The 10,000-nt window shown below is 60.0% G+C and overlaps 2 non-coding genes across 2 annotated transcripts; both read right to left on the bottom strand.

The window, feature by feature from the left end:
* Positions 1-199: 199 nt before the first annotated feature.
* On the bottom strand, positions 200-352 carry LOC142791772 (5.8S ribosomal RNA). The gene has a single exon (XR_012890401.1). It is a non-coding gene; the product is annotated as a 5.8S ribosomal RNA (ribosomal RNA).
* A 1,719-nt stretch (positions 353-2,071) lies between these two features.
* On the bottom strand, positions 2,072-3,886 carry LOC142791799 (small subunit ribosomal RNA). Its single transcript, XR_012890427.1, has one exon. It is a non-coding gene; the product is annotated as a small subunit ribosomal RNA (ribosomal RNA).
* Between the last annotated feature and the right edge of the window lie 6,114 nt (positions 3,887-10,000).

Raw genomic sequence — 10,000 nt, 5'->3', positions numbered from 1 at the left:
GTGCCACATCCTCAATGCAGTCGGTCGCCCCCGTTTCGGTTGGGCTCTGGCACGACGGTCGCCACCGTCTCGCCCTTGAGTGGCCGCTGTTGGCGCTCGCTGTGAGGTGTTCAGCGTGCTGTCCGTGTTGCCGACGCGGTCAAAACGAGTCGACGGCTCACGTTCCCTTGTGCGCCGAAGGCTCTCTTGATATGTGATCCGACCCTCAGACAGACGAAGCCAAGGGAAGACCCAAGGCCGCAATGTGCGTTCAAAGAATCAGTGCTCAGTGTGTCCTGCAATTCACACCAAGTCTCGCAGCTGGCTGCGTTCTTCATCGACCCGAGAACCGAGTGATCCACCGCTTAGAGTCGTGAAAAAGTGTTTGTTCAATTCCGTACAGTCAAAACCAAACGTTTCTGGCACTCGGCCAAACAGTGGCCAAGAAGGGCGCTTTTCAGCGCACGCTTGGACTCCAAAACTCTGCCGCGCCTTTTTCGGCTGCCGCAAATCGAGCAAACGGTGTGTTTCGGACGGCGTTTCGCTTCCGCTACTTGCGAGTGCTTTCGTGGTCCACCCCTCTATAAATACTCGGGAGGCGTCGAAGCCGGTTCTCCAAGCCGGACCCGTAGGTATCGTTGTGTGCTCGCTCTCATTGGCCCGCCTAACCAGAAAATGCCTGCGGTACACCCATTTGGATAAGAGTGCACGCAGATGCGGGCCTCGACGGCTACACATTTCCTCGGGCGGCCGCCTCCCGGCCTCCGTGGAGCGCGGGATGCACGGTCCCATCGACAAGCCTCTCCCGTTTTTACCGTGGCGTCGCGGTTCACCACGGCGGGCGGGTCGGTCTCCTCCGCATAAAAAGGGGGACCCCCGCTTTTTGTTCCACGAAATCGCACAAGCTTTTTTCGCATCCACGGTTTGCCACCGCACACCAAAATGCCGATCCGGCTGCCTACTTTAGCCAACAGGTGGAGCCAGGCGCGCCGTACTTGCGCGGCACTTCCCACGTCCACCGAAGTCGGTGCCAAGGACCACTTTCGGCGCCGGAGCCGCGTACGAGCCTACTCGAGGCGGAAGAACGAAGCCAGCAAGGGCCTGGCCGCAAGTGCGTTCAATTGTCGGGACGTCCAAGTCCCTCGTTCTTCCGTGCTTCCTCTTTCGGCAAGTCGTTGCGGCACCTTCCCAAAGCGCGCAGACCCGCTAATCGCGACGAGCGCGACGTGGCCGTGCCGCCTTTCCCTCGGCAGCAAGCAAAACGCCTGGCAACGTCGACGCTCCCCTAACCGCGATCTCGCACCGTGTTTCGTGTGGCGAATTCAAAAGCCGGCCGGCGCTGCTGCAACCACTACGGTCGGTACGCATACGCCGCGGAGGGCGGGACGGTCATCGGAGCGTGCGGTTCCTCCATCGAGTACTGCGCACCTCGGCCGTCGCATCGCCGTGCCATGACCGGCCGCGCGTCAACGCGAACCGGTGCCAGCGAGATCCCTCGCCTGCAAGAACCGACCGGCAGCCTCCGTCACCCGAGGACGCGGAGGCGCTTGCCGCGGACGGCGGGACGGTATGCACTGGTGCACAGCGGACCCGTCACATCGCCAGTTCCTTGACCGACCGCCGACGCTTGTGCCGTTCCTCTCGTACTTGGCAGTCGCCGCGCGATTGTCGGGTCTCGTTCTTGCACGCTCGAACGGTCGGGAGGGCACTCGGCTGGCGTTTCGGGAACGCGCAGCCTCGCCTTCTACCGACGTAACCACGACTCGCCGTTCGCGCTCCGCCGCTCCTGTTTACAGTACTAGGCGGTCCCGCAGCGGTCGGGTCGCGCATTTCGAGCGCTTCGAGCCACGGTGCAGTGGCGGGTCGAAAGCCGACCTATGAGTGCGTTGCGCCGTTTGTACCCGCGTCCGCCACCTGGCCGACCGTCCAAGGTCGCGGTGTTGGCGTCCGCTGGGCGCAACAATTTGTCACGGGGTGCCGCTCCACATTCAGGCAGCCCCGTGGGGAAAAGCCGACCCCGCGTCCAAACGGGGTCAGCGGCAGAAAGTGTCGGGCGCAGACGCAGCTGAGGCGCTCACCCTTCACAATCCGTTAATGATCCTTCCGCAGGTTCACCTACGGAAACCTTGTTACGACTTTTACTTCCTCTAAATGATCAAGTTTGGTCATCTTTCCAACAGACCGGCGCAACCGAAAGGCCGCGCCGGACATCGGTCCGAAGACCTCACTAAATCATTCAATCGGTAGTAGCGACGGGCGGTGTGTACAAAGGGCAGGGACGTAATCAACGCGAGCTTATGACTCGCGCTTACTGGGAATTCCTCGTTCAAGGGGAACAATTGCAAGCCCCTATCCCAATCACGAAAGAAGTTCCACGGGTTACCCAGTCTTTTCAGACAGGGATAAAGACACGCTGCTTCCTTCAGTGTAGCGCGCGTGCGGCCCCGGACATCTAAGGGCATCACAGACCTGTTATTGCTCTGTTTCGTGCGGCTAGGAGCCGCTTGTCCCTCTAAGAAGGTTGTAAGGTGCTGGGAACCCCGCACCTATTTAATAGGCTAGAGTCTCGTTCGTTATCGGAATTAACCAGACAAATCGCTCCACCAACTAAGAACGGCCATGCACCACCATCCACCGAATCAAGAAAGAGCTCTCAATCTGTCAATCCTCCCAGTGTCCGGGCCGGGTAAGTTTTCCCGTGTTGAGTCAAATTAAGCCGCAGGCTCCACTCCTGGTGGTGCCCTTCCGTCAATTCCTTTAAGTTTCAGCTTTGCAACCATACTTCCCCCGGAACCCAAATACTTTGGTTTCCCGGAAGCTGCCCGCCGAGTCATTTGAGTAACTCAGGCGGATCGCTGGTTGGCATCGTTTATGGTCAGAACTAGGGCGGTATCTGATCGCCTTCGAACCTCTGACTTTCGTTCTTGATCAATGAAAACATTCTTGGCAAATGCTTTCGCAGTAGTTCGTCTTGCGACGGTCCAAGAATTTCACCTCTAGCGCCGCAATACGAATGCCCCCGTCCGTCCCTCTTAATCATTACCTCGTATTCCAAAAACCAACAGAACAGAAACGAGGTCTTGTTCTATTATTCCATGCAAGTTTATTCAGGCGACTCGCCTGCGTTGAGCACTCTAATTTTTTCAAAGTAAAAGCACCGGCCATCTCGAGGCACACAATGAAGTGCACCAAGAAAGAACCGGCATGATGTTCAGTCCGAGCCGTCGCATCGGGTAGATGCACTACTCGTCTGGAACTGAGATCCAACTACGAGCTTTTTAACCGCAGCAGCTTTAGTATACGCTATTGGAGCTGGAATTACCGCGGCTGCTGGCACCAGACTTGCCCTCCAATTGATCCTCGTTAAAGGATTTAGAGTGTACTCATTTCAATTACGGGGCCTCAAAAGAGTCCCGTATTGTTATTTTTCGTCACTACCTCCCCGTGCCGGGAGTGGGTAATTTGCGCGCCTGCTGCCTTCCTTGGATGTGGTAGCCGTTTCTCAGGCTCCCTCTCCGGAATCGAACCCTGATTCTCCGTTACCCGTAACAACCATGATAAGCAAGTAACCTACCATCGAAAGTTGATAAGGCAGACACTTGAAAGAAACGTCGCCGGCTCGTGGCCATGCGATCAGCACAAAGTTATCCAGAGTCACCACACAATACGGGCCGAAACCCGATCGATCTTGGTCTAATAAAAGCACCCGTTACCCAAAGGGCTCCAGGCTCACTGCATGTATTAGCTCTAGAATTGCCACAGTTATCCAAGTAGGAAGAAACGATCTAAGGAACCATAACTGATTTAATGAGCCATTCGCGGTTTCGCCTTATTTCGGCATGTACTTAGACATGCATGGCTTAATCTTTGAGACAAGCATATGATTACTGGCAGGATCAACCAGGTAATCGTTCGACTGCGCGTCCGTCCTCGCCCTCGGCGGGCCGGACGCAGTCTGTGTGCGGCGGAGGCCACCTTCAGGCGCCCCAACACGCTTATTTTGCACTCCGAGATGACGGCGTTCGAGCTCGCTACGGCACAACCTTCCCGAAAGACGAGTGGGAGCCGTGCGGCAAGAAGCACGTTCATGCTCGCTCTTTTTCGTTGCATCGACTCGGTCGCGCCGTGCGGGTTGCCCAAGCCCGCTGCACTGTCGGTGGACCGGCCGGAACTAGCAACGGAGCCGAGACTGCAAAGCCGCCAGACGACGGGTCACGCCCGCGTCTTCGGCGCTTTCGCATCTGAATCGCCCGAGGACGACACGGAACACACCTCGATATCGTGGTAAAACGGCACCGTCCGACAACCAGCCCCTAACGCATCAAGCGGATGAGGCTGCAGACGACTGCCGTGGATTCCCCTGGAGCAGACCCGAGGACACGCTTGACGAGGCCGAAGCCCGCCGCATATCAGACACCCGGTCGCTTTCGCGTACGCCGCTCACGAGAACCCCCACATAATAGCAGCGATAAGTACCCAGACCTCCTTGGGCCCTAATACGAGCGTACTCGAGAAAATTTCACCGCGGGTGTGCCCCGAAACGTGTGGCATGTTGAGCGTGCCACAAGTCTACGTCGCTCTCAAACCCGCCGAGGTCGTAGAATTTGCGACCCTACTCACGAAATTCCCACCGAGGATACGGCCGCAAACGTACCGCACCTTGGGTAGGCCACGAGTTTGTGCAACACTACGCTGACGGCACAGCACCGAGGTCGTGCGCGCACGCACGGGAAAATTCCGCCGCGGTTTCTGCCGAAAACGTGAGGCACCACGACTCTCCGCAAGTTCGCGTCGACTGCGAAAGACCGAAGTCGTGAACGACGTGTCCGCTACTCGCCGCCGACACGCTGGACACCAAACGTACAACGACTCGACGGCGTCGTAGAGGCCCACGACGCGGTTTTCCTTAACGACGTCTCGGCGTGGCACCGACAGGTTAGAACGGCCGACCAACGTTCCCTGTCCGCCGTTCGGCTCAGTCGAAGGGCTCGGCGACTTCGGCAACGCTGCGAAGCCGCACGGTGACGCACGCCATGTCCCCATTTTTTTTTTCTTTCTGCGTCTGCCGGGGTGCCCCTATAATAGCAGCGATAAGCACCCAGACCGCCGTGGGTCGCTCGCCCCGGCTGACGTGGTTTTTCGTACTCCTGCGGCGGTCGCCGTCAAGCACGTCCAAATACGCTACTTTCGTGGGCGCATTCACGCTCTTTCGCTTCGCCGGAGTGCCAGCACTCACTCTGCCAAAAACGGCGAACATCCGAGCGGCGGTTCCCACTTTTGCGTCGGCGTCGCAAACCCCGCCCCGGCAGACGAGGTTTGCCGTACTCGTGCGACGGTGGCCGGCGGGCACGTCGAAAGACGCCGATATCGTGCGCGAATTGGCGCACCTTGGCTTCACCGGAGTGCCGCCACTGACTCCTCCAAAAACGGCGAAGATCCGAGCGGCGCTTCCCACTTTCGCATCGGCGTCCCGAACTCCGCCCCGGCTGACGCGGTTTACCGTACTCGTGCGACGGTCGCCGGCGAGCACGTGGAAAGACGCCGATATCGTGCCCGAATCGGCTCCGTTCGGCTTCGCCGGAGTGCCAGCACTGGCTCGGCGAAAGACGACGAACATCCGAGCGACGGTTCTCACTATTGCGTACGCGTCGCAAACCCCGCCCCGGCAGACGCACTTTGCCGTACTCGTGCGACGGTCGCCGGCGAGCACGTAGAAAGACGCCGATATCGTGCCGGAATCGGCCCCGTTTGGCTTCGCCGGAGTGCCAGCACTCACTCGGCCACAAACGGCGAACATCCGAGCGGCGGTTCCCACTTAGCCGTCGGCGTCCCGAACTCCGCCCCGGCAGACGCGGTTGCCGAGCTCGTGCGACTAGCGACCGCGAAGCCGTCTCGCGACGCCGCTTTCGTGCGCGGCTCCCACTGCGACCTGGGTCACCCGAGGTCGACGAGCAAAAAAGAATGTCGAAAAAAAATTTTTTTTTTTTTTGCGTCTGCCGGGGTGCCCCTATAATAGCAGCGATAAGCACCCAGACCGCCATGGGTCGCTCGCCCCGGCTGACGTGGTTTTTCGTTTTCCTGCGGTGGTCGTCGTCAAGCACGTCCAAACACGCCACTTTCGTGGGCGCATTCGCGCTCTTTCGCTTCGCCGGAGTGCCAGCACTCACTCTGCCAAAAACGGCGAACATCCTAGTGGCGGTTCCCACTTTTGCGTCGGCGTCGCCAACCCCGCCCCGGCATACGCGGTTTGCCGTACTCGTGCGGCGGTGGCCGGCGGGCACGTCGAAAGACACCGATATCGTGCGCGAGTCGATGCTTCTTGGTCTCGCAGGAGGGCCGCCACTCACTCCTGCAAAAACGGCGAAGATCCGAGCGGCGCTTCCCACTTTTTCGTCGGCGTCGCAAACCTCGCCCCGGCAGACGCGCTTTGCCGTACTCGTGCGACGGTCGCCGGCGAGCACGTCGAAATACGCCGATATCGTGCCCGAATCGGCCCCGTTTCGCTTCGCCGGAGTGCCAGCACTCGCTCGGCCAAAGACGACGAACATCCGAGCGACGGTTCCCACTATTGCGTACGCGTCGCGAACCCCGCCCCGGCAGACGCGGTTTGCCGTACTCGTGCGGCGGTGGCCGGCGGGCACGTCGAAAGACGCCGATATCGTGCACGAATTGGCGCTCCTTGGCTTCACCGGAGTGCCAGCACTCACTCGGCCAAAAACGGCGAACATCCGAGCAGCGGTACCCACTTAGCCGTCGGCATCCCGAACTCCGCGCCGGCTGACGCGGTTGCCGAGCTCGTGCGACTAGCGACCGCGAACGCGTCTCGCGACGCCGCTTTCGTGCGCGGCTCCCATTGCGACCTGGGTTACCCGAGCTCGACCAGCAAAAAAGAAGGTCGAAATTTTTTTTTTTTTTTCTGCGTCTGCCGGGGTGCCCCTATAATAGCAGCGATAAGCACCCAGACCGCCGTGTGTCGCTCGCCCCGGCTGACGTGGTTTTTCGTACTCCTGCAGCGGTCGCCGTCACGCACGTCCAAATACGCCACTTTCGTGGGCGCATTCGCGCTCTTTCGCGTCGCCGGAGTGCCAGCACTCACTCTGCCAAAAACGGCCAACATCCGAGCGGCGGTTCCCACTTTTGCGTCGGCGTCGTAAACCCCGCCCCGGCAGACGCGGTTTGCCCTACTCGTGCGACGGTCGCCGGCGAGCGCGTCGAAAGACGCCGATATCGTGCGCTAATTGGCGCTCCTTGGCTTCTCCGGAGTGCCGCCACTCACTCCTCCAAAAACGGCGAAGATCCGAGCGGCGTTCTCCACTTTCGCATCGGCGTCCCGAACTCCGCCCGGGCTGACGCGGTTTACCGTACTCGTGCGACGGTCGCCGGCGGGCACGTCGAAAGACGCCGATATCGTGCCGTAATCGGCCCCGTTTGGCTTCGCCCGAGTGCCAGCACTCACTCGGCCAAAAACGGCGAACATCCGAGCAGCGTTTCCCACTTTCGCATCGGCGTCCCGAAGCCCGCCCCGGCAGACGCGGTTTGCCCTACTCGAGCGACGGTCGCCGGCGATCACGTCGAAAGGCGCCGAATTCGTGCACGAATCGATGCTTCTTGGTCTCGCAGGAGGGCCGCCACTCACTCCTGCAAAAACGGCGAAGATCCGAGTTGCGCTTCCCACTTTTTCGTCGGCGTCCCGAACTACGCCCCGGCTGACGCGGTTTACCGTACTCGTGCGACGGTCGCCGGCGGGCACTTCAAAATACGCCGATTTCGTGGGCGCATTCACGCTGTTTCGCTTCCCCGGAGTGCCAACACTCACTCTGCCGAAAGCGGCGATCATCCGAGCGGCGGTTCCCACTTTTGCGTCGGCTTCGCAAACGGCGCCCCGGCAGACGCGCTCGTGCGACGTACTCGTGCGACGGTCGCCGGCGAGCACGTCGAAAGACGCCGATATCGTGCTCGAATCGACCCCGTTTCGCTTCGCCGGAGTGCTGCCAGTCACGGCGCAGAAAACGGCGAACAAGTGTTTTTTTTTTTTTTTTCCTAGAATTTGTGTTATAGAAGGCACATTTGATATCGGACGATAATTTTCAACTTTATCACGCGCACCGATTTTCGTGTAGAGGTTTGCAAGTTTATGGGAATTTCTCCACTTGGAATAATGCGATTTAGTAGTACTACGAGAACTTCATGGATGTACTCAAGGGTACGGGGCAAGTCAGTTACGTCAACACCTGCAGATTTTTTACACTTCAAACTGAAAATTGTTGGTTGTGAGTCCTCGTGTGATATTAAAGGCCGATTCGCTAACACATAGAACAAAGAAAGAAAGGAAGAAAAAACGCCCGCGCTCGCTCAAGAAACCTGGGTTCGCAACAAGTGGCAACAACAAGCAACCGAGCGAGTGCGCCAAAACCCGTGGCGGCCGAACAAACGCGAAGTCCCAACCGCGTCAGCCGGGGCGGCACGGGACAGGAAAAATCACTTCAGCCGGGGCGGCGGGGCACCGAATAAACCTCGTCACCTCGTCGCAGGATAAAAGAGGAAACAAAAAGTCTAAACAGCGTCTGCTGGAGCGAATGCGTAATAAAACAACAACAACAACAAAAAAAAAACACCCGCGCTCAAGAAGTCTGCAATCACCACAAAAGGCGACTGTGACCGAGCAGCGTCAGCCGGGGCCGTGCGGAAACGGAAAAACCGCGACTACCGGGGCGTCGAGGCACCGAAAAATCCACTTCAGCCGCGGCGAAAAAAAAAACAAAAAGAAAGACGGAGGGGGGGGGGGGGGGGGGACCACGTCTGCCGGGGCGAAGGAAAAAAAAAAACGCGTCTGCCGGGGCGAGCCCGGGTGCGGCACCACCGGGAAAACTGTGGCAAACAGACATGGCGATCGAGTGAGTGGGCCGCCAGCCAGGCTCAGCCAAAAAGTGCAAAGTCCGAACTGCGTCAGCCGGGGCGGCAAAAACCACGTCAGCCGGGGCGGCGCAAAAAACCGCGTCTGCCGGGGCGGCACGAAACCGCGTCAGCCGGGGCGGCGCGAAAACTGCGTCAGCCGGGGCGAAAGAAAAAAAAAAAAACGCGTCTGCCGGGGCGAGCCCGGGTGCGGCACCACCGGGAAAACTGTGGCAAACAGACATGGCGATCGAGTGAGTGGGCCGCCAGCCAGGCACAGCCGAAAAGTGCAAAGTCCGAACCGTGTCAGCCGGGGCGGCAAAAAACCGCGTCAGCCGGGGCGGCGCAAAAAACCGCGTCTGCCGGGGCGGCACGAAACCGCGTCAGCCGGGGCGGCGCGAAAACTGCGTCAGCCGGGGCGAGCCCGGGTGCGGCACCACCGGGAAAACTGTGGCAAACAGACATGGCGATCGAGTGAGTGGGCCGCCAGCCAGGCTCAGCCAAAAAGTGCCAAGTCCGAACTGCGTCAGCCGGGGCGGCAAAAAACCGCGTCAGCCGGGGCGGCGCAAAAAACCGCGTCTGCCGGGGCGGCGCGAAAACCGCGTCTGCCGGGGCGGCGCGAAAACTGCGTCAGCCGGGGCGAAAGAAAAAAAAAACGCGTCTGCCGGGGCGAGCCCGGGTGCGGCACCACCGGGAAAACTGTGGCAAACAGACATGGCGATCGAGTGAGTGGGCCGCCAGCAAGGCTCAGCCAAAAAGTGCTAAGTCCGAACTGCGTCAGCTGGGGCGGCAAAAAACCGCGTCTGCCGGGGCGGCACGAAACCGCGTCAGCCGGGGCGGCGCGAAAACCGCGTCTGCCGGGGCGGCACGAAACCGCGTCAGCCGGGGCGGCGCGAAAACTGCGTCAGCCGGGGCGAGCCCGGGTGCGGCACCACCGGGAAAACTGTGGCAAACAGACATGGCGATCGAGTGAGTGGGCCGCCAGCCAGGCACAGCCGAAAAGTGCTAAGTCCGAACTGCGTCAGCCGGGGCGGCAAAAACCGCATCAGCCGGGGCGGCGCGAAAACCGCGTCTGCCGGGGCGGCACGAAACCGCGTCAGCCGGGGCGGCGCGAAAACTGCGTCAGCCG

This window comes from Rhipicephalus microplus, unplaced genomic scaffold, assembly GCF_043290135.1.
Source record: "Rhipicephalus microplus isolate Deutch F79 unplaced genomic scaffold, USDA_Rmic scaffold_188, whole genome shotgun sequence".
Lineage (NCBI taxonomy): Eukaryota > Metazoa > Arthropoda > Arachnida > Ixodida > Ixodidae > Rhipicephalus > Rhipicephalus microplus.
This window is presented reverse-complemented; position numbering and strand designations above follow the sequence as displayed.